We start from the raw sequence: 27,612 nt of genomic DNA, 5'->3' as shown, positions 1-27,612 counted from the left end.
AAAGGACCTTCCATGACATCATTTAGTCATGTGACAGGTGACACGACTGCTGACGTTCGCGGTCACGTGACCTGTCACATGACTAAATGACGTCATGGAAGGTCCTTTTACACCACCGCGAGCCGCCCAAGACACCGGACGCACCGTACAGGAGACCGGGGACCATCGGAAGGTGAGCATAATGTTGTTTTTTTGGGTTTTTTTTTACCATTTTTATTCTTTTTTTAACTATTAACTTGGTCACACTATATAAATCCATGCCGGTTGCATGGATTTACATAGTGTGACCAAGTTTTCAAGCACTTTTCCAAGTGATGCTAAAATCGCTTGGAAAAGCGCTTGATAACCCGCATGCAAAAACGCATGACAAATGCTTCTACCTGGCAGGAAAAACGCATGTACAATCCACATGTGTTTTTCCTGCGAGGGAGAAGCGGAAAAAATTAGCAGCATTTCTGCATCGTGGGCACTTAGCCTTATTATTTCACCAAGCCCAGATTATGCTTGTAATAGTATTGCACATAGAAACTACTAAATTTCAAAATCCAATGTATATACATGGTATATGATCAGTACTTTAATAACAATATCCCATCAATATAATGTATATGGTATAATAAGCCTGAATAGATTACATCAATACTACTAACCGCTATATATGCAATACATGCAGCTCCCTGCATATACAGAGTGGGCCATTTATATGGATACACCTAAATTAAATGGGAATGGTTGGTGATATCAACTTCCAGTTTGTGGCACATTAGTATATGGGAGGGAGGAAACTTTTCCAGATGGGTGGTGACCATGGCGGCCATTTTTAAGTTGGCCATTTTGGATCCAACTTTATTTTTTTCAATGGGAAGAGGGTCATGTGACACATGAAACTTATTGAGAATTTCATAAGAAAAACAATGGTGTGCTTGGTTTTAACGTAACTTTATTCTTTCATGAGTTTTTTACAAGTTTATGACCACTTATAAAATGTGTTCAAAGTGCTGCCCATTGTGTTGGATTGTCAATGCAACCCTCTTCTCCCACTCTTCACACACTGATAGCAACACCGCAGAAGAAATGCTAGCACAGGCTTCTAGTATCCGTTGTTTCAGATGCTGCACATCTCGTATGTTCACAGCATAGACAATTGCCTTCAGATGACCCCAAAGATAAAAGTCTAAGGGGGTCAGATCGGGAGACCTTGGTGGCCATTCAACTGGCCCACGACGACCAATCCACTTTCCAGGAAACTGTTCATGTAGGAATGCTTGGACCTGACACCCATAATGTGGAGGTGCACCATCTTGTTGGAAAAACTCAGGGAACCTGCCATCTTCAGTGCATAAAGAGGACAACACATCATCATGTAGCAATTTCAGATATCCAGTGGCATTGAGGTTTCCATTGATGAAGAATGGCCCCACTATCTTTGCACCCCATATGCCACACCATACTATCAAGATACGAGATGTGCAACATCTGAAACAATGGATACTGGAAGCCTGTGCTAGCATTTCTTCTGCGGTGTTGCTATCAGTGTGTGAAGAGTGGGAGAAGAGGGTTGCATTGACAATCCAACACAATGGGCAGCACTTTGAACACATTTTAGAAGTGGTCATAAACTTGTAAAAAACTAATGAAAGACTAAAGTTACATTAAAACCAAGCACACCATTGTTTTTCTTATGAAATTCTCAATAAGTTTGATGTGTTGACCCTCTTCCCATTGAAAAAAATAAAGTTGGATCCAAAATGGCCGACTTCAAAATGGCCGCCATGGTCACCACCCATCTGGTTTTCCCCCTCCCATATACTAATGTGCCACAAACAGGAAGTTGATATCACCAACCATTCCCATTTAATTTAGGGGTATCCATATAAATGGCCCACCCTGTATAATGAATGAAATATAAACTGGCTGGAAATGAACCTCCCAATTCTATAGTGAGTTATGTACAATAATGACAATTATCATAATCAAGAGGAACAAAATCATCATGTGCACTTACCCTGAGGAAGCTGCCGTGTGCAGCGATACGCGTGGGCTTGTGAGGTGGTGATTGCAGATATGAGGGGGGCTCCCATGTGGTATATTTGATGACTTTCTGGCAAACTAGCATGATATGCAGGTTGTGAGCTCTGGGGATTTTGCATATTTTACATGATGATTTTGTTCCTCTTGATTATGATATCATAAAAAATCCATGTCTAAGGGGATGATTTTAAAGAGAGTCTATTAGCACAAAATGACCATTGAAACCAATGCAGAACTCTTGCACAGCACAGCTGTGGCTTCAGTATTCAAATTCATTGCTGCATTTGCCAAAATGTTTTTTTTTTAAATATGCTCATGAATTGGTAAGTACACATGGTCAGTTCCACCCACTCTTCTTTTTGACAGCTCTTGCTATAAAAGAGCTAGTGGAGAGCAGAGATGGAAAATAAGTAGGTGGGAAAGTGCACTGAACTACTGGGCCATGCCAAGGGTGCACTGAGAGCTAATTTACATATTTAAATAAAGACTTAATTAATAGCAGACAGCAATGTGTTTCAACACTAAAAGTCTGACCAGTAAAGGTGTGGATGACATTATCTTTCAGAGAGCAACATGACAATACAAACAGTTTTGGCTGGTGGAGCGTGCTGACAGATTACCATTAAAAGCCATGGACAGATTTTAATATGGAAAAAAATATTTTTACATTTGTTAGTGATTACCTATAGTTAATGATTGCACTGAGTCTGCAATCTTCATTCCTTCATTCATTTTCACACCCCATAATTTGCAGTTTGTAGCCTGAACCAAGATTCAGATATTTTTTGTTTCTTGTGGGAGTATTCTTCCCAGTAATATAAGCTGGATTTAAGGTCTGTGTCTGTTCAGGGTGTTGCTTCCTTTATTAGCTGATAAATCAGCAGTGGTTATATCCTGAACTTATTGCCTCTTTATGTGCTTTTGTTCTTATCTATCGCCTATCTTCTCTGCCCTCACTGAGGCTGTAGCTGCTTTCCCCTCTCTCCACAATATGGAGATCTGTCTACAGTCCTCTATCCCTCCATGCTGCCATGTTTAACACAGAGGGAAGGGAAAAGTCGAGAGATCTCTCATAATAGGAGCAGCAACTCTGACAGATTTTTAACATTTTTGCAAAAGCACTCAAGTAGATACTTACAGACACTTTGCAAATTGGTCCGATTTTTTTTTTAAAACAAGCCTATTTAAAAAGTTGCTTAACTTTGCATTTAGGGAGCAAATCAATAATAAACAAAATTATGTGTGAAATGTACAGATGCTTTTAAATGTATAATGTATGCAAATTGCCTCTTCAGAGAGGAAGAACACTAGAACTCTATAACGCCACCTATTGGAAGCAGCATGTCACTATTGACCTTTTAACGAGCCTTGCAATATGACAAGGGGGTATTTCCCATCATCAGTGCAAAGTATGAGATCTGATTTGGCTAGGGGAGAGGCTCTGGACTGAGGTATAAGGGGTAACATTTCTCCTTGTGGAGAGTGACATAGCAGCTCTGGCATGCCAAGGTAAGGAGACTTATTTTCCATGTAATGCCCCTCTGGGAAATTAAATATGTAAATTGCCTCTTCAGAGAGGAAGAGGACTAGAACTCTATAGTGCCACCTGTTGAAAGCAGCAATCCTACAAGTCACTATTGACCATTTTTACGAGCCTTGCAATATGAGTTAGGATTAAAGCCAAATCAAAATCTCAATTTGCAGACACAGTGTTCTAGTCCTCTTCCTCTCCAAATAGGCAATTTCCATATTTAATTTCCCAGAGGAGCATTGCACGGCAAATAAGTCTCCTTACATTGGCATGCCAGGGCATACCTTTAAAAATATAATGCATTTATTAAAATTAATAATGTTAGCATCTGATGCCCAATGTATTTTTAGGCTGGGTTTTCTTTTATATGAAATATACATTTTCCAAGTAGATTTTGCAGTGGTTTTCCCTAGTAACTAGCGCTTTTGCAATAAAATGTGCAGTTTAAGTGAAGGGTTTGCTTTGTTGGATGGAACAATTGGCACTCAACATTCTCATGATTCTGTGGATTATCTCTTTCATCCATGCACGTGTTCTTTAGATGTGATAGCTTTAGGTCATATTTCTATTAGAGGTGTTCTCATTGCACAGTCTCAAAGCTGCCAGTGGATATGTTTCTGGTTTGCAGTACATTAGTTCTGTCTTTCAGGCTATGTGCCCACGATGCAGAAATGCTCCGGATTTTTCCATGAGCGTTTCTGCATCTCTCTGGCAGAAAAAATGCATGCGGATTGTACATGCGGATTGTACATGCGGATTGTACATGCGGATTGTGCATGCGGATTGTGCATGCATTTTCCTGCCAGGGACATGTGGATGTGAAGCGTTCTTCACTTGCATTTCCGATTTTAGCATCACTTGGAAAGTGCTTGACAACTTGGTCACACTATATAAATCCATGCAAACAGCATGGATTTATATAGTGTGACCGAAAGAATGGTAAAAAATAAAAAAATAAATCTATGCTTACCTTCCGATGGCCCCTGCAGTCTTGCTCGCAGTACACTTAAGGACCTGCTGACGTCAGCGTCGCGTGACCCGTCACATGACTATGACGTCAGCGCAGGTCCTCCAGTCCATCGCGATCTGCCGGCAAGGGAGGACGAGCGCACTGCGGGCCATCAGAAGGTAAATATAAAATTTTTTTTTCTTTTTTTCTTTTATTTTTTTTACAGTTTCTATGGTACCCGGGTCCGGAGGAGAGTCTCCTCTCCTCTAGACCTGGGTACCATCCGCACATTGAACGCATGTATTCCGCATGTCCTTATCTAGTGAAGCATAATCCATGCATTCTAATGCAAGTCAATGGCGGCGAAAACGCAGTGCTTCCACAAAATAACTGGTAGTGCTGCGTTTTTTTCCGCAATGATAATCTGCAGCGGAAATTTCCGCAGCATGTGCACAGCACATGTGGATTATCATTGGGGAGGATGGCAGGCCTTCTACCATGCGTTTTTAAAGCGTTTCTGCAGCGTTTTTGCTGCTGCAGAAACGCTTAAAAAACGCATCATGGGCACACAGCCTCAAAGTCATTAAAATTGCCTTTTGGGACTAAAAATAGTTTTTTCCATAGCTGCTTTCTTCCAATATATCTATAAAAGAATTCTAGCAGTTACATGTGTTGTATCAACTGTTTTTTGTATTTTAAAGCAGGAGCATATCTTTTATAACATTATTAAGATACAGTATGTGTAGGCAATTTATAACATATTCAATTAGGACAGATTTATCTAAATTGTCTCAAAGAAATACTTGTTGCTCATAGAAAACAATCACGGCGCTGCTTTCATTTTTAACTTAGCAGTCTAAGAAATGAAAAATGATCTCTGACTAGAATATAAGACATATTTTCAGTTGTTTCACACTTTTTTGTTAAGTATATAATTCCACATGTGTTAATTCATAGTTTTGATGTCTTCAGTGTGAATGTACAATTTTCATAGTCATGAAAATACAGAAAAATCTTTAAATGAGAAGGTGTGTCCAAACTTTTGGTCTGTACGGTATATGTATAGAAACTGTTAAATGTTAAATCTCATAAGCTGTCACGCAGGTCATAGAAAGTTGAATGAAATTATACCTTGATATCTGTGATCCGATGTCTTATTCCAGAAAAAATCCATGTTTTTCTTCATTTGTAACTGAGTTGTTAAGATCTAAGACTGGACAATGATCTCCCTGAAAATCTGCCTCCAAGGCTCATTTTAAATGAAAGGGGCGTTACCAGTGTGAAACATGTAATGAACTGACAGTCTCCTCTCCTTAATATCACTACAGAGCTCTGTCTGATTACAGCTAACATTTCTTCATCTTCCATATCACAGTCAGTCAGTGTGTGAGGAAGGACAGTACAGCAGAGCTGATAGCACTGTGAGTGGAAAGTTACAGCTGCAGATCTGTTTGTATTAAGACACATTTCAGCTCTGCTGTACTGTGCTAGTTGTAATCACACACAGCTTTGCAGTGAGATCAGGAGAGCAGACTGTCAGTCATTACATCTCATAATGGTTGAGTCCATTTCATTTAAAATAAGCTCTGAAGGCAGATTCATGGGGAGATCTATGTCCGGATCTTAACAGCGCATTTACATATTAAGAAAAATTTTGATTTCTGTGTAATAAGATGTTGGCTTCCAAGTTACAAGGTATTATTTTATTCTGCTTCCTATGACCTACATGCCCATATAGATGGATTAGGAGGGTTGAGCCTACTGACAGATTCCCTTTAATAGTTTATTTCAATTAACAAAATGCAAAGTAAATGAACAAAAGAGAATTCTAAATCCAATCAATATTTGATATGACTCTTCTTTGCTTTCAACACAGCACCAATACATAAACTCTCCTAGATACACTTTCACTCAGTTTTTGAAGGAACTTGGCAGGAAGTTTGTTCAAAACATCTTAGAGAACTAACCACAGCTGTAGACTTGCCAAATCCTTCTGTCTCTTCATGTAATCCCAGACAGACTCGATAATGGTGAGATCAAGGTTCTGCGTGGGCCATATAATCACTTCCAGAACTCCCTAATTCTTTGTTCTTCTTTATGTTGAAAATAGTTCTTAATGACAATAGCTATATGTGTGGGATCATTGTTAATGTGCAGTATACAGTATGTTTGTGACGCGCCCCTGGGCCTGTGTCGCGCTGCGTTGCGCACGCGGGAGCTTACCCGGAGCCGGATCTCTTGAGGGTTGTAGTCTCGTGGCGGTGACCCGGTCCGTGCCCAGGGAGTCAAACTGAGCGGCGATGTAACAGCGGTAGATGCAGGACGACTACGCCACCCGTTGAATGCAGCTATGGAGCTGCCGCTGCAGGACAGTCCGCTGAGGCCGGTGGATGGATGGTGCAGCGTAGATGGTATAACCCCCAACTGGAGGGGTATGGCCTCAGGGCAGCAGATGTGGATGATGGGGGTAGCAGGAACCACTCAGAGACGGTGCGGTGTAATTCAGGGTCTTTACTGGTAACAACGATAGACCCTCCCGGAGTACTTGCTAGTGAACGGGGCCTGGTCAGTCCTTGAGCAGATGGGATCTCCCCTGGCCAGGCGGAGTTGTAGGCCTCCCAAACTGACTGTACTCTTCTGGCTACCTTGCTAGAAGCAGATATAAGTAGCCCACGTCCCTGAGTGTACCGTGTGGTGCTCACCCGTATGGCCGGTGACTCGGGGCCTTCTAATGGCTTCCGCTCCACGATGGCGGTGCTGGTCCCACGCGTGTGACCGTGCCTTCGGGTTTCTGGGCCTGAGGACCTGAAATCCCCTGCCGGTCGGCTTCTGCTGCTGGGTAAGAGTTAGTCCCCACAGCCTCGGACGCCGGGTCCGGTAAGAAAGCTTCTCAGTCAGGGCGAGCTCTGCAGCTGCCAGCCCCTGACTCGTAGTAGTATTGCTTCTGCTGTTTCTTGTCTCTACTCTCCTTGACTCCAGGCTCAGGCCCCTGGACAGGGCCTGCCTGTGGAGCAGAGCCCATAGAGCAGCTCTGCTCCCTGTCTTCTCCTCTCAGAACTCCCTACCCTGCCTCAGCCCCAGGTTTATATAGGGGAAGTCCTTCCCCTCCCAAGACTGGGCAGGAGGTGTGGCATGCACAGGATCCCTGACCAAAGGACCTCCCACCTGCTCTCAGACGTAATATCTCTATCACTGTGGCAACCAGACCCCTGGGGTGTCACATTCCCCCCTAGTGAAATTTAGTACTCCGGGACTAAACATATTTTTGTAACATAACAAAGTATAAACAATAACATTACAATAAGGAAACGCATAAAGCTGGTCACGGCGTGTCCGTAACCGGGTGCAGTCTTTGAAGAAAGCAAGGTGTCCATTTCACCAAAACAGGGAGACGTAACCAGGTAGGGGTCTGTCCTACCCCGAGTCCTTAACAGTCTTTTAGTCCATCCTGGGTTACGCTCCACTAACTGTACAAAGGATTCCCGGTAAATCCACCAAGGACTCCTATAAATAACTGGAAACACATAATATTTACAAGATATGGCCGCTCTCAGTCCTCGGCCAGTGGGGATAAGGATTGGCTGCTCACAGTCCTCAGCCTGTGGGGAGATGGGATGGCTGCTCACAGTCCTCAGCCTGGTTAAGGATAGGGGACACACGGGAACAGTTCACTCTTTTGTCCCAACGGGGAACATATTTTAAGCAGCAACAGTTTTTTTGGTACCCCTACGGGCAACTATATACAGTCTCTTCTCTACCGTACTCAACGACGGCGTCCTCCTGCTCCTTCTTGTGTGTAGGCTTCAGACCCGTCCGGGTCCTCTTGGCTTTCCTCGTATTGGTAGTACTGCAGCTCCTCCTTGGTTAACGTGGAGGGCGTACAGTCCTTTTGCACCTGGGGAGTTCAGGCCTTGCGACCAGGCGTGGAGAGGGTCGCCGTTGATGACGCCCGGGGTCAGAGGGTGCAACTTTGGGCCTGGGCGCGGGCTGGTGGTGGTAGTGCCCAGGGCTGGAGGGCTTGGCCGCAGGGCTTGTTGCGGGGGCTGGAGCAGGTCGGTGTCTGCAGCGCCCGGAATCGGCGGCTCCACCAGGGGGCCCGGGAGCAGGCTGATGCTGGCAGCGTCCGGGACAGGGAGACTCCTCTTACCTGCTCCCGCGACCGCTCCTGCGTCACGCGTCTTCTTCCGGCGCTGGTCGGGGCCGGCGACGACTGGGGCACTGCCGATGCTGGGCAGCTTAGTCTGCTGCCGGTCCGCCATCTTGCTGTCCGTTCCTGGTGTCCTCCTCCCCCCTAGTGGACCGTGGCCTACCTTCCGGAGATCCTCTTCCGTAGGCCGCGGCTCCGCAGTCAATCGTCGGGGTAGAGGACCTGGCGTCGCGCCCCTGTGACGTCGGCGTCTGCTGGGCTCCTTCCAGGACCTTACGCAACGTCCGGACGTGAGGCGGGGCTTCAGTTCTCGCGCGCTTTCGGAGTCCACGCCCCTCTTCTTCCCGTGCGGCGTCCTCAAGATGGCGTCCAATGGCGGGAAAACTCCACGGATGGCGGGAAGAAGGTCGAAGATGGCACCGGATGGCGGGAAAACTTCGCTGATGGCGGGAAGAAGGTAGAAGATGGCGCCGGATGGCGGGAAACCTCCACGGATAGCGGGAATCTTCACCACTGGTAAGTTTGAACAGTCTTTGCTTTTCAGGCACGCAGTACCCGGTGGTTGCGGGCACGAGATCCTGCCGACTACGCCAAAGTTGACGCGCCCCTGGGCCTGTGTCGCGCTGCGTTGCGCACGCGGGAGCTTACCCGGAGCCGGATCTCTTGAGGGTTGTAGTCTCGTGGCGGTGACCCGGTCCGTGCCCAGGGAGTCAAACTGAGCGGCGATGTAACAGCGGTAGATGCAGGACGACTACGCCACCCGTTGAATGCAGCTATGGAGCTGCCGCTGCAGGACAGTCCGCTGAGGCCGGTGGATGGATGGTGCAGCGTAGATGGTATAACCCCCAACGGGAGGGGTATGGCCTCAGGGCAGCAGATGTGGATGATGGGGGTAGCAGGAACCACTCAGAGACGGTGCGGTGTAATTCAGGGTCTTTACTGGTAACAACGATAGACCCTCCCGGAGTACTTGCTAGTGAACGGGGCCTGGTCAGTCCTTGAGCAGATGGGATCTCCCCTGGCCAGGCGGAGTTGTAGGCCTCCCAAACTGACTGTACTCTTCTGGCTACCTTGCTAGAAGCAGATATAAGTAGCCCACGTCCCTGAGTGTACCGTGTGGTGCTCACCCGTATGGCCGGTGACTCGGGGCCTTCTAATGGCTTCCGCTCCACGATGGCGGTGCTGGTCCCACGCGTGTGACCGTGCCTTCGGGTTTCTGGGCCTGAGGACCTGAAATCCCCTGCCGGTCGGCTTCTGCTGCTGGGTAAGAGTTAGTCCCCACAGCCTCGGACGCCGGGTCCGGTAAGAAAGCTTCTCAGTCAGGGCGAGCTCTGCAGCTGCCAGCCCCTGACTCGTAGTAGTATTGCTTCTGCTGTTTCTTGTCTCTACTCTCCTTGACTCCAGGCTCAGGCCCCTGGACAGGGCCTGCCTGTGGAGCAGAGCCCATAGAGCAGCTCTGCTCCCTGTCTTCTCCTCTCAGAACTCCCTACCCTGCCTCAGCCCCAGGTTTATATAGGGGAAGTCCTTCCCCTCCCAAGACTGGGCAGGAGGTGTGGCATGCACAGGATCCCTGACCAAAGGACCTCCCACCTGCTCTCAGACGTAATATCTCTATCACTGTGGCAACCAGACCCCTGGGGTGTCACATTTGGAACCAATCAGAGCATTCCTTGATAGTATTGCATCATGGAAAAGTATCTGTCTGTATTTCTCAAAGATTTATTTAAATTATAGTTAGGCGTATGAATAACTAAACAGGTGATAATGATCATCACTTTCATATGTAGATTGAAACACAGTAATTAATTGAAAAAGAAACAGCTGTATAGGAGGCTTGAAACTTGGTGAGGAACCACCAAATTCTCCTACAAAGGTGAGGGTGTGGAAGACAGTTTCATTTCACAGGTGATACACCATTGTAAGATTTTGTCCCCTTTAGTCATGTCAGGGGTTAAACAATCAGGATCAGATGTTCTTCTGATCCTAGATGTTACACAGGAGACTCAACTCATTCTTATATCAGGAGTATATGCTTATGAGTTAATCCACTTTTTTAGACTGTGGACATGCATCAGCCGCCATTAAACACAGGAGGGTGGCAGGGTGTTAAGCTGGCCACATACATAAGATACCTTGTTTGGCCAACAGCTATCACTTGATCTTCCCCAGAACAGTATAATGATCCCCACATAGCCCTCCAAACAGTATAATAGTCGCCTCATTGCCTTCCATGTAGTATAATGGCCCCCTCATTGCCTTTCATTCAGTATAATAGCCCCCACATTGCCTTCCATATAGTATCATGGCCTCCACATTGCCTTCCATAAAATATAATGGCCCCACATAGCCTTCCATATAATATAATGGCCAAACATTGCCATACATGTAATATAATAGGCCCCACAATGTTCTCATTGATTAAAAAAACTAAACAAAAGAAATACTCACCTCTCCCTGGTCCCCCGATGCTCCGTTCTCCTCAGCGTGTCTTCTGCAGCTCTGCATTTCTTTGCAAAGCTGGTGCATTGTACTGATGGCATCACGTCCACTGCGCTGAGACATCAGACACAGAGGAAGAATAATGGAGGAGGGAGCATCATCTGACGCACCCTCCTCCATTATTGCGTTCAACTGTATCGGTATCCAGGATGCCGATACAGTTGAAAGTGCGATTCTGAACTGGGGGGTGGTACCATCATTGGCGTCGCGCCCCCTGGACTCACTGGCCCCATAGCGGCCGTGTGGTCTGCTGCCATTGGCGGCACGCAACTGTATCAAACCCATTCAAGTCTATAGGTCTGTGAAAAACTCAGCACACAGATAGCATCCTAATTGTATCCAAGTGAGCTGTTCATTTTTCACTGACTGCTGGATAGAAGCTAGGAAACTTTTTTGCTTACAAGAAAAATTGATGAAACTGATGGTAAAAATTGAGCCACTGACCATAGACTGGTGAAAATATGATCCAAAACACTGATGAAAATCTGTCAGTTATGCAAAAAAAATGTCTCAATGAGGCCAAAGGTTGTGTTCCGATTATTGTAATTTCCATCTATGTTGAAAATGGACAATACACTCATCCTATGTTAGCCTATGTTCTAGTTTACAATGGCTATCTTTCACATAACCATGAGGTCAAAAAATTTAGGGCAACAAATACCCATACAATAAAGATAATTCATACCACACTTTAAACAGAAAAAAACAAACAGACCCTGGGCTGTTAGGATCAACCGACCATCTAATGTGTTAAGGGGTCAGTGGAGTCTCCCACGATAGTTGAAGTACAAAGGATCTCATGTGCCCATTAATTAGCTGCAAACTTACAGTGTGTCTGTCTCACCCCCAAAATGCATATTAAACTAGCTATACTGTGATATAAGAGACTTAGCCCCTATAAAAGTCATACTGGGGGTATAGTGCTTGAGAAAATGACTTAATTCAAATGAGTGATCTTCGGTGCCCCCTTGGCATGTCCAAGAGCTCATTGCACATCTACACCCCCTCAACTAGCATTTTGGGAAAATCCCCCAATTCTGATTAACTGCACTCGCCTCCCCAGAACGAGTGGTGCCTAAACTCAGCTCTCAGCCTGCGTATCTACACTGACCGTGTTTGAGCCCGACCGCACGCATGCAGTTCGCAGTGTGAACGGGCGCGTTCTTCTCCCTGGTTCAGTTCACCTCTATGGCTGCAGCCTGCTTTACTGGTATACCCAGAAATGTTGCGTGCAAGCGGGGTGAGGTGGTGTAACGGTGCACTGAGCCCTTGGCTACCACATTATGATGGTTGGCTGATCTCATTTATCTGTGATATTTTGGACTATGTGTGAGGAGAATCTGCCCTGAATTAGCAGCTACTGAGTATTATTACACTGACTGAATAGTCTCTTGTGATTAAAATTAGTGATCCGTAAAAGACTACATATGCTGTATGTAAGACGGCGTGTCTCACTTAGCTTATTATCTTGGAGGGAGCTGATTTATTCCTATTATGTAGTGAACTCTTACAGCAGGTTACATAAAGAGTTTGCTGTGGGTTATGTGGTAGATTTATCTGTGGATTATACTCTATACATTGAGAGTGTTAAATCTGTAATGGAAACAAATAGCTTTTTTCCAACATGCTTGTGACACTGGCTATTGTCACTTCTCACGGACAAACCGTGAGGCAGGTGAGTCAAAAAGCCCGGGGTCAAATTCCAAGAGTGTACTTCAAAGGCAGAGGGGCAAAATAAAAGAGTAAACAGGTCAAAGTCTGAAGTCAGCAGTCCAAAATGGTGTGGATATAAATAAAGGGGCTAGGCAAATGAATAGTCAAAGGCAAGGTCTGAGGTCAGGCAGCAAAAGATCAAAACAGCAGAACACTAAAGCACGGGGCAAACACTCCACTGATCAAAGCTACCACTGACAATGGTCTGACCATTGCCAGCCAGCTAAATAGCCAGGCAATCACCCTGAAAGGGTGACAGCTGGAGGAAGCCAAGCAGGCCCAGTGAATGATTGGGCTGCTGAGCAATCCTGAATTTACATGTGGACAGTCCAGCATGCCCCAGCCCCTGATTGGGCTGCTGGACTATCCCTAATTAGCATGAGGATAATCAGCAAGCTCCAATCCTGACTGAGTGGCTGGGCGATCCCATTCACAATACTGACAGTCCAGTACGCCCCTGTCATCTATTGGGCGGCTGAGCTGTCACTCACTGCATCTCCCTAGGACACAGTGAGCGGCGGATTCGTGACAGTGCTCATATTTCTGTGCAGAAGGTTTTACTATAAGTGGATAGGGTTTTCAAAACCCCATCCAAATATGTTGTACTGTAAATGGACTCAATCTTTCAGGGCAGAATCTGAAACAATGATTAATCCATTCAGAACTATTACCTGTCTTAAATGTAATCTGTCACCCGATTTTTGCCACTTAATCTGAGAGCAGCATAATGTAGAGACTGTGACCCTGATTCTAGCGATGTATCACGTACAGGGCTGATTGCTGTACTTTAGTGATAATTTCCTGCTGATAAAACTGTGATTTTATCAAGAGGACTACTTTGTCTGTATTCACAAGCTCTGTATAACCCTGCCCTTAACACTGATTGGCTGCACCGTGTACATAAAGCTGCCAGTCAGTAGTGTGGGCGGGGCTATACAGTGCACAGCATTCAGCGTATACAGCAGATAAAACAGGGATTTTATCAAAATTCCAGCAAGCAGCCTAATAAGTGACACATCGCTGGAATCAGCATATCTGCCCCTACATAATGCTGCTCTCAGGGTAGCAAAAACCTGTTGACAGATTTCCTTTAAATACATTCTTCCTATTGTAACAGTTACCTACATGGTTTATAAGGATAGAGGCCAAACGTTGTTACAAATACTTTTTCATGTTTAAATATCATTGATTATGTACAGATCAGTTAGTTCATCTTATTGTTACTATGTTCATTAGCTTTTCTTTAATTTCTACATGAAGTCCATCCATTATTTTCTAAGAGAACCGGAAAGTATAAGCAGGGTAAAATAAATTACTGCCCTATAAAATGACCTCAAATGACTAGCGTAGAATTCCTGTGTGACCGGAAGACATGACTCAACTACTTAAACTGGCTGCTCTTCTAAAAGTACTGGTTGAGCATCATTTACGCAGTTTTTGATTACATCAAAAGCATCATGAACTGGAACTAACCGAAAACATTTAGTCTAAACATAATTTCCCCCTCTTTCATCCTGCACAATTGTCAACCGTCTGGTTACTCCAGATAGTGCGCAATTTTCAGATCAATGACCAAACGTCATCAATCATCTTGACATAGGCACTTCCGATTGTCTTTTATTGCTCTTGTGTAGAATGCAGCTACACGCTGCTATTAGTAGATAATAGTTTGTAGGCAGAGGAAGTCTGGGAACAAAGTATGAAAAGAGCACATACTAAATGAAAGAATGGATGAACAAACCAAGCAGAATGTGTAGTTTCGCTCAAAGCCATCTGGTCTGAATTAAACCGTTGTGGATCATATGGAAGGGTTAGCATAAAATTGGAACATTATGCATGAGGGTTATTTCTACATGCAGCCACTGGAAACAGTTTCAAGAATTTTTGAAGGACTGAAAAACGAAGAGTACTAGACCCAATGTACAGTATAAACAATATTACATCCATGAAATGTAAATGTCCCAGCAAAATGCATCATGGTTCATAACAAAGAAGTTAGGAAAGAGTCAATGGTTCTGAGATATATTGCTTTATAATCTTCAGAAACTTCAGTATTTAAATCAAAATGTGTTCTACATTTTATGAGAAAGTTATATTTCCATCATTTTTTTAGTAAAATAGTTCCCATAGTGTAGTCTGTGAGTAATACTTAATAGAATCATAGAATGGTAGAGTTGGAGGGGACCTCCTGGGTCATCTGGTCCAACCCCCTGCTCAAAGCAGGATTCACTAAATCATCTCAGACAGTTGTCTGTCCAGCCTCTGTTTGAAGACTTCCATTGAAGGGGAACTCACCACCTCTCGTGGCAGCCTGTTCCACTCATTGATCACCCTAACTGTCAAAAAGTTTTTTTCTAATATCTAATCTGTGTTTCATCCCATTGCTTCTAGTCTTTCCTTGTGCAAATGAGAATAAAGATGATCCTTCTTCAATGTGACAGCCCTTGAGATATTTGTAGACAGCTATTAAGTCTCCTCTCAGTCTTCTTTTTTGCAAGCTAAACATTCCCAAATCCTGCAACCGTTCCTCATAGGACATGGTTTGCAGACCGGTCACCATTCTGGTCGCTCTTCTCTGAACTTGCTCCAGTTTGTCGATGTCTTTTTTAAAATGTGGTGCCCAAAACTGGACACAGTATTCCAGATGAGGTCTGACCAAAGAGGAGTAAAGTCCGATAATGACTTCACGTGATCTAGACTGTATGCTTCTGTTAATACATCCCAGAATTGTATTTGCCTTTTTTGCTGCTGCATCACACTGTTGACTCATGTTCAGTCTATGATCTATTAGTATACCTAAGTCTTTTTCACATGTACTGTTGTTTAGCTCTATTCCTCCCATTTTGTATGCGTTTTTCATTTTTATTGCCCAGATGTAGTACTTTGCATTTTTCCTTGTTAAAAACCATTGTTAGTTACTGCTCACTACTCCAGTTTATTTAGGTCTTTTTGAATCCTCTCTCTCTCTTCTCTAGTGTTAGCTATCCCTCCTAGCTTAGTGTCATCAGCAAATTTAATCAGTTTACCCTCAATTCCTTTATCTAAATCATTGATAAAGATGTTGAACAATACAGGTCCCAGGACAGAGCCCTGTGGTACCCCACTTGAGACATTCATCCAACTGGATGTGAAGCCATTTACGACCACTCTTTGAATCTGATCACTAAGCCAATTATGAATCCACCTAACAGTTGCCTTGTCCATTCCATACTTGGTTATTTTTTCAATAAGGATGGTGTGAGATACTTTGTCAAATGCTTTGCTAAAGTCAAGATATACTATATCTACAGCATTTCCCTGATCCACCCAGTCAGTGATTCTGTCATAGAAGGAAATTAAGTTAGTCTGACATGACTTGTTAGTTAGAAACCCATGCTGACTCTGGTTAATCACTTGATTCTTATCCAGGTACTTACATACATGTTGTTTAATAATTTGTTCAAAGATCTTTCCTGGTATAGGATAAGAATTTGCTTGACCTGTTAGTTTTACTTGAGAGAGATTCCCAACAAATGTCTGGATAGTTGAAATCTCCCATGACCACTACGTCATATTTTTTTGGAGAACTTGGTTATTTGATACATAAAGAGTTCATCCATATCTTCAGCTTGCCCAGGTGGCCTGTAGTAAATACCTACAATGGTGTCCTTTCCATTGTTCTCTCCTTGTATTCTTACCCAAACAGTTTCCACAGAACTCCCACTCTCTGCTTCAATCTCTGTGCAGATATACGCTTTTTTTAGCATACAAAGCGACACCTCCTGCACGTTTATCAAGTCTGTTTCTTGCAAATAAGTTGTATCCTTTTAGCCTTCTATTCCAATAATGTGTATCGTCCCACCAAGTTTCAGTGATTCCAATGACATCATATTCCTTTTCCTGCGTGAGTAGTTCCAATTCTCCTTGTTTGTTGCCCATGCTTTGTGCATTCGTATAAAAACATTTTAGTTTGTGATTAGTTTCTCTTCCTCCCATATTTTTATTATTTCAATTTTTTTGCCTTTGTTTTTCCTTTCCACTTCCAGTAGCAGAGATCTCAATAGTATTTGTCAGCTGTATACAGTGGTGGCCAAAAGTATTGGCACCCCTGCAATTCTGTCAGATAATACTCAGTTTCTTCCTGAAAATGATTGCAATCACAAATTCTTTGGTATTATTATCTTCATTTAATTTGTCTTCAATGAAAAAACACAAAAAGAATTGTCCTAAAGCCAAATTGGATATAATTCCACACCAAACCTAAAAAAGGGGGTGGACAAAAGTATTGGCACTGTTTGAAAAATCATGTGATACTTCTCTAATTTGTGTAATTAACAGCACCTGTAACTTACCTGTGGCACCTAACAGGTGTTGGCAATAACTAAATCACACTTGCAGCCAGTTAACATGGATTAAAGTTGACTCAACCTCTGTCCTGTGTCCTTGTGTGTACCACATTGAGCATGGAGAAAAGAAAGAAGACCAAAGAACTGTCTGAGGACTTGAGAAACCAAATTGTGAGGAAGCATGAGCAATCTCAAGGCTACAAGTCCATCTCCAAAGACCTGAATGTTCCTGTGTCTTCCGTGCGCAGTGTCATCAAGAAGTTTAAAGCCCATCGCACTGTGGCTAACCTCCCTAGATGTGGACGGAAAAGAAAAATTGGCGAGAGATTTCAACGCAAGATTGTGCAGATAGTGGATAAAGAACCTCGACTAACATCCAAACAAGTTCAAGCTGCCCTGCAGTCCGAGGGTACAACAGTGTCAACCCGTACTATGCGTCGGCGTCTGAATGAAAAGGGACTGTATGGTAGGATACCCAGGAAGACCCCACTTCTTACCCCGAGACATAAAAAAGCCAGGCTGGAGTTTGCCAAAACTTACCTATGAAAGCCTAAAACGTTGTGGAAGAATGTTCTCTGGTCAGATGAGACAAAAGTAGAGGTTTCTGGGAAAAAAGCATCAACATAGAGTGTACAGGAAAAAAAAAGAGGCATTCAAAGAAAAGAACACGGTCCCTACAGTCAAACATGGCGGAGGTTCCCTGATGTTTTGGAGTTGCTTTGCTGCCTCTGGCACTGGACTGCTTGACCGTGTGCATGGCATTATGAAGCCTGAAGACTACCAACAAATTTTGCAGCATAATGTAGGGCCCAGTGTGAGAAAGCTGGGTCTCCCTCAGAGGTCATGGGTCTTCCAGCAGGACAATGACCCAAAACACACTTCCAAAAGCACTATAAAATGGTTTGAAAGAAAGCACTGGAGACTTCTAAGGTGGCCAGCAATGAGTCCAGACCTGAATCCCATAGAACACCTGTGGAGAGATCTCAAAATGGCAGTTTGGAGAAGGCACCCTTCAAATATCAGGGACCTGGAGCAGTTTGCCAAAGAAGAATGGTCTACAATTCCTGCAGAGCATTGTAAGAAACTCATTGATGGTTACCGGAAGCGGTTGTTCGCAGTTATTTTGGCTAAAGGTTGTGCAACCAAGTATTAGGCTGAGGTGCCAATACTTTTGTCTGGCCCATTTTTGGAGTTTTGTGTGAAATGATCAATGATTTGATTTTTGCTTCATTCTCTTTTGTGTTTTTTCCTTGCAAGCAAATTAAATGAAGATAATAATACCAAAGAATTTGTGATTGCAATCATTTTCAGGAAGAAACTGAGTATTATCTGACAGAATTGCAGGGGTGCCAATACTTTTGGCCACCACTGTAGCTTTTTCTGGACTTTTGCTTCCCTTCCCACATTGTTCTAGTTTAAAGCTCTCCTGATGAGTGTAGCAAGGCGACTTCCAAATACATGTTTTCCAGTCTTCGTAAGGTGCACCCCATCTCTAGCAAATAGTCCATCATATAGATAATTCATTCCGTGATCCAGAAATCCAAATCCTTGTTGACGGCACCATCGACGTAGCCAGTTGTTCACCTGTAGAATCTTATTCCACCTCATTGTTCCATGGCCATCCACTGGGAGGATGGATGAGAAGACCACCTGCGCTCCCAATGCTTTCACTTTCTTGCCTAAGTCTTCAAAGTCACTGCAGATGGTTTCCAGGTCCTTTCTTGCGGTGTCATTTGTCCCCACATGTATTAGCAGGAATGGGTAGTGATCTGTAGGTCTGAAGAGTCTTGATATCCTGTCAGACACATCTTTAATTTTTGCTCCTGGAAGACAGCACATTTCTCTTGAGGTTATGTCTGGTCTGCGGATAGCGGCCTCTGTTCCTTTCAAAATGGAATCCCCCATGACCACCACTCTCCGTTTTTTCTTCACAACATTTTTCTTTCTCCATCCAGGAGGATTTTGAGGGCTTACAAGGTTCTTCATTGTGGGCAAAGTCTTATCTTGCTGTATTTCTTCGTGGTTCTCCTGCGTGAGAGCCTGGTACTGGTTCCTGAGCAGTATGGGTGCTGACTGCCTCTTGATCCTCCTGCTTCTCTGGGTCACATGCTTCCATTCCTCTGTTTCATCAGGTGCAGTTCTAATTTCTTCTCTTTCTGTATCATGAAGAGATAATTCTGCTCTGTCTAAGAACTCTTCACCTTCCTTAATGATTTTCAAGGTAGTTAACCTCTCTTCTAGATTTAGCAACTTTTCCTCCAACAGGGACACAAGCTTGCATTTCTGGCATATGAAGTTTGGCTTTTCCACTGGCAAGTCTGTGAACATGTAGCAGGATATGCAGCTCACCAAATGGCTCCTGGACTCTTCCATGTTCTTATTGTTATGAAAACAGTGAAAAACGCTCCAAAATTTGGGCGCCGTCAGGAGCGCGGTTCACCGCTCGCGGAGACTCTTCACTTATCCCAAAATGCAGTGAGAATATGCAAATTGTCTCCTCAGGACTCCTCCCCAAGAATATGTTAGTGTATATTATGCTGTAAGTATCATAAACTCAACTGTCACTATCAGGTGCCGCGACTTCCTTCCCAATGGCAGGGCTGAAAGAGATGAAAGGCACCACCAAACCAGCATGTGTAAAACTCCTATGCACCAATCAGGAAGACTTAGCTGGTCAGCCGATCGCTGGAGTTGGTCATCAGACCAATCAAGGGAGGTGTTAGGACAATAGACACTCCCCCTTGACCTGTTTGCCAATAGTCACTGTAAAATGACTAATTCTGCCGTGACTTTAAATTGTACAATGGAAAAAAAGTTTCAGCCTTGACAGACTTTTATGTGATAGAGGAAGGCACTATGAGCCATAGCCTTAATATTGCAATCTATAATGCATAGAGCACTAACTTTTGTAAACTCCTTTCTTATTGGTCCTAACAATATAGTTTATAATTTCATTTTTTTTATCTTAGTCAAGCATAAGCTAAAAGCAAATTAACCTACCTTAAGTATTTTGGTAGCTGGAAACAAAGGGAGTCCGATAAGTTTGTTGCAGATCAAACTCATGAACCAAGGAACTATGATTTACATTGTGCCTTTGTGCCTTCCATTTCAGGCCATTTTCACATTCAAGTTTTTCAGTCAGAATTTTGCATCAGTAAAGCAAAACCAGAGGTGGGTGCAAAACAGAGCTGAGGTACAGATCTTTCCATTATATAACTCTATGTAGGTTCCAATCCTGGTTTTGGCTTACAAATACTAATGCAAAATACTGAGTACAATATTTCTTGGTGAAAGTGACCGAAAAAAAAGTTTGCAAGAAATAATATCTAATAAAAAAAAAAATTGAAACAATTAAACACCTTGAATTACTCAGACCATGACTCCATGAGTTCTGGCAAGAACCTTTATAACAGTGATATTTCACATATACAGTATGTCAAGTACAAAACAAGAATCTTATTTTTCTACTACTTCATAAAAATACTACACCATACGCTCGGTAGTTATTGTCTGTTTAGGAGGCTCACAGGTTTGTTGGCTATGCCAACATGTATTGGTAAACTTGTAATTAAACAGTAGGAGAGTTGCAGTAGTAACAGCAGGCATTAGGCCCAGAGGCCCGCTCTCCTACAGCAGGTCTCTCTACCACTCATGCATCTTGCTGTGCACACACTCCAAACTGGGCCAAACACACTTACTTTGAACCACATACATGAGTTTCTCTACAGATACTGGAGTGCATCGCTTCATTTGTTGCACCGTCCACTGTCAAAGCAGCTGCTACACCAAAACAATGGCTCCCAATGATTGACACCTCCTCCTTCTGCAGGATAAAATACTGGAACCAATTCCTTCTGTTACCAATTAACACAAGAGATGGCAATGCTAATGATCCACATAAACACTGCTAGGTACAGCGGCCTCATTTTAGTGACAGCCAAAATGTCACTGTGACAGTGTCAGCCATTGAAACACTATAGACTCACTAATTTGGTAGCCTTGTGCTTCCAATACAAACCCAATTACTTTGTCCTCTACCAAAATGGTCTCAAATTCAGAAAGTGAAAAGTTCCCTCCCCACGGTCTTAAACTTCTCCTTTTAGTTGCCAGAAAGTGATTCATGATGGGTTGCATGTTATTCTCTCTTTTCGATTTTTGATATTACAGGATAGTAGCCCAGCACACAATTAAAGCACCACTCCAGCAGATTTTTTTTTATTTTACAGCTGGAGTGGTGTCACTAATCAAAGTTTTCTGTCCCTAGTCTTATACTTACCAGCCCCCATCTTCGCCTGTTCCCGGCGCCGCTCCGGTCGGTCTCCAGCAATTTATGACCTGCAGATTGCTCCAATGTTTGCTGGGTGATCCGGAAGTCACAACTCAATGCAAGTCTATGAGAACCAGAACAAGGATCTTCTGGTCAGTCAGAAGTTGTGGTCACAAGATGGCAAAGCAGGACCAGAGCGGGGCCGGGAAAACCTAAGAAGTAGGCTATTAAATATAATACTAGGCTCAGGGAACTTAGGTTAGTAGCACAACTCCAGTGCTGAATTAAAAAAAAAAAACTAAAAACACTGGAGTGGTGCTTTAATAGGGAGTATGGTACTGTATTTCATGGCACCATGTTTTCCATATCAAGACTCCTTCCCAGATTTTTTTTTCTTCAAAAAATCTCTAAAAACCAACTCTTGCTATAGCTTAATTGTGTGCAGTGTACCAATTTCTTCACAATGAACATGCTCCAGGCCTCTTTATTCACAAAGTCTCGGAGAAGCTCCTTTGTGTAAAATGAACAGATCTTGTGATGAAACTCAAGCAAATAACAGAACATCCACAGTGGAAATAAATGCAGATTGTAAATAGGTTATCACTGTCAGTTAGATGTAGGGCACAAAATATAAAAGCTAACAACACAAAGAAAAGGAAATCTTCTATAGATTGTAATAGAAAATGTGTAAAAATTACCCATTTGGATTTAGAGCATCTAAAAATATATTAAAATGATTTGAGTAAAGAATACTGTAAAAGAAAGCATTGACGGTAGAGAGGATTAAAGAAGAGCCCAAGCTACTGTATCCTTGTCATTTTCATTTTTTTTCCTAAAAAACATTTGTTTTGTGACACTTTTAGTTTTTTAATTGGGTACTAAAAAAAGTGGCGTTATGATTCAAAGTGGCGTTAGAGATGAAAGTTCTTTCTTTGCTCATAGAAATTGCTTGCAAGTCCCCCTGAAAACCCCCCTGCAAGGGACTGATCATTCGATGTAGCAGCATAGATTTTATGGCCACATTCACACATTCAGTATTTTACATTAGTATTTGTAAGCCAAAACCAGGAGTGGGTGATAAATACAGAAGTGGTGACATGTTTCTATTATACTTTTCCTCTGATTGTTCCACCCATGATTTTGGCTTACAAATACTGACCAAATACTGAATGTGTGAACGTGGACTTAGTGTGGGTGATTCGACCCACAGTCTCTCAGGGAATTGCAGTCCTATGGGTTTTTAGTATAGATCCACATAGTATTCGCGTCCTTAATTGGACTCCATATGTAAAGAACGTGAAGCGTTACATGTCTATTGAAATCAATGTGTCGTTAATATAATTAATGGACAAGCAATGTTTCTGGGGGAGAATACTATTGTACATACAGAATTAAGTTGAGCATGCATATTTTTTTTTCCTGTTGGGTTAATAAGAAGCAGATTTTCTCATTTCCCTACATTGACGGGAGGACACTGTGTACAGTTTGTAGTCTCCTTTTTATCTGACCGTTCCTCCCTTGCGTTAACATGAAAGATGTTTGGGAAACTTTGATGAGACCTTATAAATCATTGTCTTGAAGGGAAGTTCATTTAATTAAAACAGGAGAAAGGAAAAAGAATGTGAAATCTTCAGAAAATGAAATATGCTGCTCCGTGTGCCTGAAACATCTCGACTGGGAGATTATTATTGAAATAATGATGTGGTTAGTCCAGTGCTAAGTAATGGGCTTTTGTGTTCAATAAAAATAATGATATTATTTTTTAATACTCTAGCTCCCATAAATTTGTGAAATGGAGGAAGCAAAGCTCACCAGTAATATATCAGATTAAATCAATGGATTATGCAAATATAGCCAAGCTGGACACCTTCCATACATCTCACTCAGAGGTAAGATCAATAGCCACATGGAAGCAATCATTTATCTGTGTAATGCTGTCCTGAAGTGCAATTGCGTCTTTAAGTATAATAAACTATGAGGTCTAGTTTACAGGAGATTATTAAACGGGAATGTGTCATTAGAAAAAGACTTATTGTTTAAATCAGGATTTTTCTGTTGAATTCATTTTTTAACAAATTTTTGGCAATGTGTGTTTTTTCCAGATCACAAGATTTATTAAAAATAAAATGTAGAAATCATGAAATTTCAGATTCTAACTGTTCCTGTTCTTTCAGGAAATCCTCGTATATATTAGCTGCAATGAACAGATTCTGTTACCCTGTTGTCCTTATATTTTGTACTGAAGCACCTAATGAGCAAAAGTCATGGATCCCTTGCTATCAGTTGTGTGTACAGGTCATGTTTATTGTAATCCTGCCTCTGATAAGGAGACTGCTGTCGACTCTTCCTAAAGGGACATGAAGTATAAAAATGCCATAGTGGCCAGTGTGAAAACTAAGATTATTAATTTCATTTTATTTTCCTTTGTTTTTCATAAAGATCATGATATTAAAAAAAAAAATCATTTTTTTTTTAAATACATGTAACACAAAAACTTGATACAATCAATAGTTCATTTTCCCTTTAAAGACTAACTGTGCTCCTAATGTAAAGGCTCCTTACTAACTATGTTGTCAGTGGTCAGCTTGTTATTTAGTATAAAACTAGACGTTTACATGCTCACTAGCACTCTCACACTCTGGAATATGGATTCTTTGCTTACTACATTTTGTACATTTTTATTGCATTTGTTCAGGGAGCCTTGGGGGATTTAGTTTCCTTACTGGCGGCTTTGTATGACATATCATCTAGTATGTATTCCTATACTACTTTACTTTGACAGTCAAGAACTGTTTAGCTTGTACAGCAGGAGAGCTGTGAAGAAGAATTCAACATGAGAGTGCATTTCTATTGTGACTGGTTCGATATTCGTGTGAACTGGCTCGCTGTCTTTGCGAAAGCCCTTCTGTTGTGTGCTGAAAGAGACGTAATGGATTCATTGATTTGCCTCTATAAGATGACTTTATTATAGACTCTGGATACTGATCTCGAAATTTTACTAAATATATTGTACAAAATATATTTCCAGCTTTTCTATATGGCTTTTAGACAGTTATTTGCCTTAAAGCACCACTCTAGAGTTTTTTTTCTTTCACCGCTGGAATGGTGCAACTAGTTTAAGTTCCCTGCACCTAGTATTATACATCTTTATCTGTTCTCGGGCCGCTCTGGTTGTCTTCTGCAGGGATCGCTCCAGGTGCGAAATTAGAGTGTCGCCAGGAAGAGCTGAAGACAGCGGCTGGTAAGTATAAGATTAGTGGCACGGAACTGAGATTAATTACACCACTCTAGCTCTGAAATAAAAAAAATGCTGGAGTGGTGCATTATGAGACTTTTTCTATATTTCTCCATTTTGTTCTAACTTTCCTACCTTCCTATCTATGTCGAATGTAGGATATATTAAGATGTATAATGCAATTGTCCTCTTACAAGCTTGCACACAAAATGCTTTAAGGTTTGGTCATTCAATCACCAAAGTCTGGGATGTTCTTCCATTAGAAGTAGAAATTAAGTGTCCTCGTTTCAGATCTTAAGAGAAGAAGGTGAATGAAGCTAAAGGGGCGAGCACCATTTCTATCTCATTGTAATTGACTCACTTTGGCCTGCAGCATAATGAGTTGTCCTGATAAATGGAGGCATAGATTGGTCACATCAATCCTACAGTGTTGGTCTTGTTGAACGTTGACTAGAATCCTGTTTTGTTGCCGTTTTCCGTGACCTAGTACAATGACAGTGACCACCATGTTTGGTAATAAAAATAATATGGGTAACATGGGGAATGCAGTGATAAAAAAAATAATTTCTTCTCATTGAGAAGTCTCCTCTTGTAGAATCTTCACAAAAAATTTAACCTTAATAAGAAGAATACAAATAAACATATATCACTGTCTTTCAATTGTGTTTCTTTCAGGAGACTTACTATAAGCTGTCAACTGTGTGTACATGAGGAATAACACAATATCTCATTATTACATGACCCTTTTCCTGCCTTTTTTATCAGTTTTAACCTCTGTGGGCTCTATATGTAATTTATTTTCAGTTGTTTAGTGGGTAACCAGCTGCTATGATGTCTCCCATTTACAGTACAAAAGACAGAAGGAATTATTAATCTCCAGTCTCTTTGTAGCACATGTTTAGAAGCTGGAACAACATATTATATAGCCATACTCAGCAGTGTAGCTGTAAATCCAGTACTGAGATAAGATAAAGCAGCAGCACTGTCTCTGCTTCTCTTTCACACTTTTCTCCTCTTTCATCATAAGTGTAGAGCAGAGTGTAGATGCACTAAGTCTTTCCCACAACTGGCGTGACATTATCGCCGGCCAAGCACGTTTTGAAAAAGAAAAAAAAAAAAAAAAGATATTTTGGGTTTTTTTTTCTCTGTGTTTTGGGGCTTGGACCTTTTTTTTACTTTTCTTCCTTGGTATGGGTTCAGTTGCAGAGCGGCTGCACAGGCTGTCTCTGGAGGTGAATGACCTCCACGGTGAGGTACAGCAGCAGCATCAGCGGCTACAGGTTGCCAATATGGGGGTCTCTGCAGGTAGGCCTGCCCAGCCTGAACCCAAGGTTGCCCTCTCGGACAGGTTTTCTGAAGGTAGGGACAAGTTTTTTGTATTCAAGGAGGCCTGCAAACTGTATTTTAAACTTCGTCCCTATTCCTCCAGAAATGAGGAGCATCAGGTTGGAATTGTGATCTCTCTTCTGCAGTCCTTCTAATCCAGCTGCATATATTCAGTGGTGATAGCAGGAGTTAGACAGGCAGGCAGTATATGTGGCAGACTGCAGTGCATATAGTGCAAGAGGGTCCATTGAACAACCTGTTAGTATAGGTATTCCACAATATATACAGTACAGACCAAAAGTTTGGACACACCTTCTCATTTAAAGATTTTTCTGTATTTTCATGACTACCTCTTGAAGCTCATCAAGAGAATGCCAAGAGTGTGCAAAGCAGTCATCAAAGCAACAGGTGGCTACTTTGAAGAACCTAGAATATAAGACATATTTTCAGTTGTTTCACACGTTTTTGTTAAGTATATAATTCCACATGTGTTAATTCATAGTTTTGATGCCTTCAGTGTGAATGTACAATTTTCATAGTCATGAAAATACAGAAAAATCTTTAAATGAGAAGGTGTGTCCAAACTTTTGGTCTGTACTGTATATATATCCATCTGAACTAACAGTCCTTATGAGGACTAATCCAGCTGCATATAATCAGTGCTAGGCAGGCAGGCTGTGTATATGGCAGACTGCCGTGTATGATACAGCACAAGAGGGTTCATTGAACGTCCTGTCTGCTGCTGTAATAATTACAAATATTTGTAGACATAGCCCCAAATATCAGGGGCCAGGGCAATTTTTTTTTATCTTAATCCTGGTTATTTGCTTAAAAAGCAATCCAGAGTACACCATTTTTCTGCTCCATTTGCTTGTTCTCACTGCAGAATAAAGCCAGATCTGTTCCATATTTCAGCGATAAAAATCCAGAAATTTAAACTGAACGTGGAAAATATTGGCCTCCTTTTCCATTCTATTCCTTTCCATTGCACTGTGTCAGTCAAGCTATTCACACTAGGTGTCTGTGAAGAATAGTATTAGTAAATTACAGGCCTGCTATTTAAAACCGTGGTTCTCTGTCAGACATCTGTAAGAGTAATTAGGGAGAAAAATGGAGGGCACCACAATAGCAATAATAGTAATACTATACTATGGTGTTCAACCTGTCACATACCAGACAATTGCAGTTACATCATAAGAGAAAGAAAAGAAGTATGTATAGACAGGGATCACCAACTTTTAATCATAAATTTTTATTGGACAAGTAACTAGACAAACAAGCCCAGTTAAAAACATTTAAAAAGCACAAGGCTTCAATATAGCAACAAGCCCCATCACAATATTATGTGGGCTAAACCTCAAACATAGAGTCATAATAGGCACAAAATGGCACAATCCAAGAAATTGTTATACCAATAAATATAATCCCTGCTTACAATACAGAATAAAGCAAGGAAACATATGAAATGATACTCACATAGGTAATTACTATTCTGCTGTAGGTACATCCATATCAAGAAAAAAATATAGGACTTTTATCTAGGGAAAATACCCAAAGTGCCATGCATGTGATGGGTGTAAAAATGCATA

At 42.2% G+C, this 27,612-nt stretch overlaps 1 protein-coding gene across 3 annotated transcripts in view; it reads left to right on the top strand.

Annotated features, from left to right (window-relative positions):
- The window catches only part of TMEM108 (transmembrane protein 108), a 325,884-nt gene that overhangs the window by 14,609 nt on the left and 283,663 nt on the right, over positions 1-27,612 (top strand). For 2 of the 3 annotated variants that reach the window (XM_073676589.1, XM_073676588.1), the window contains exon 2: positions 23,237-23,351. The exons of the other annotated variant lie outside the window; for it this stretch is intronic. The gene's annotated coding sequence lies outside the window, so the exon portion shown is untranslated. The remainder of the gene's footprint in view (positions 1-23,236; positions 23,352-27,612) is intronic. 3 annotated transcript variants of the gene reach the window in all.

The sequence above is a fragment of the Phyllobates terribilis genome, unplaced genomic scaffold, assembly GCF_046119375.1.
Source record: "Phyllobates terribilis strain yellow unplaced genomic scaffold, ASM4611937v1 Scaffold_4__5_contigs__length_816908805, whole genome shotgun sequence".
NCBI classification, from domain to species: domain Eukaryota; kingdom Metazoa; phylum Chordata; class Amphibia; order Anura; family Dendrobatidae; genus Phyllobates; species Phyllobates terribilis.
Note: the sequence above shows the minus strand (reverse complement) of the source record. Positions and strands in the feature narration are given on the sequence as shown.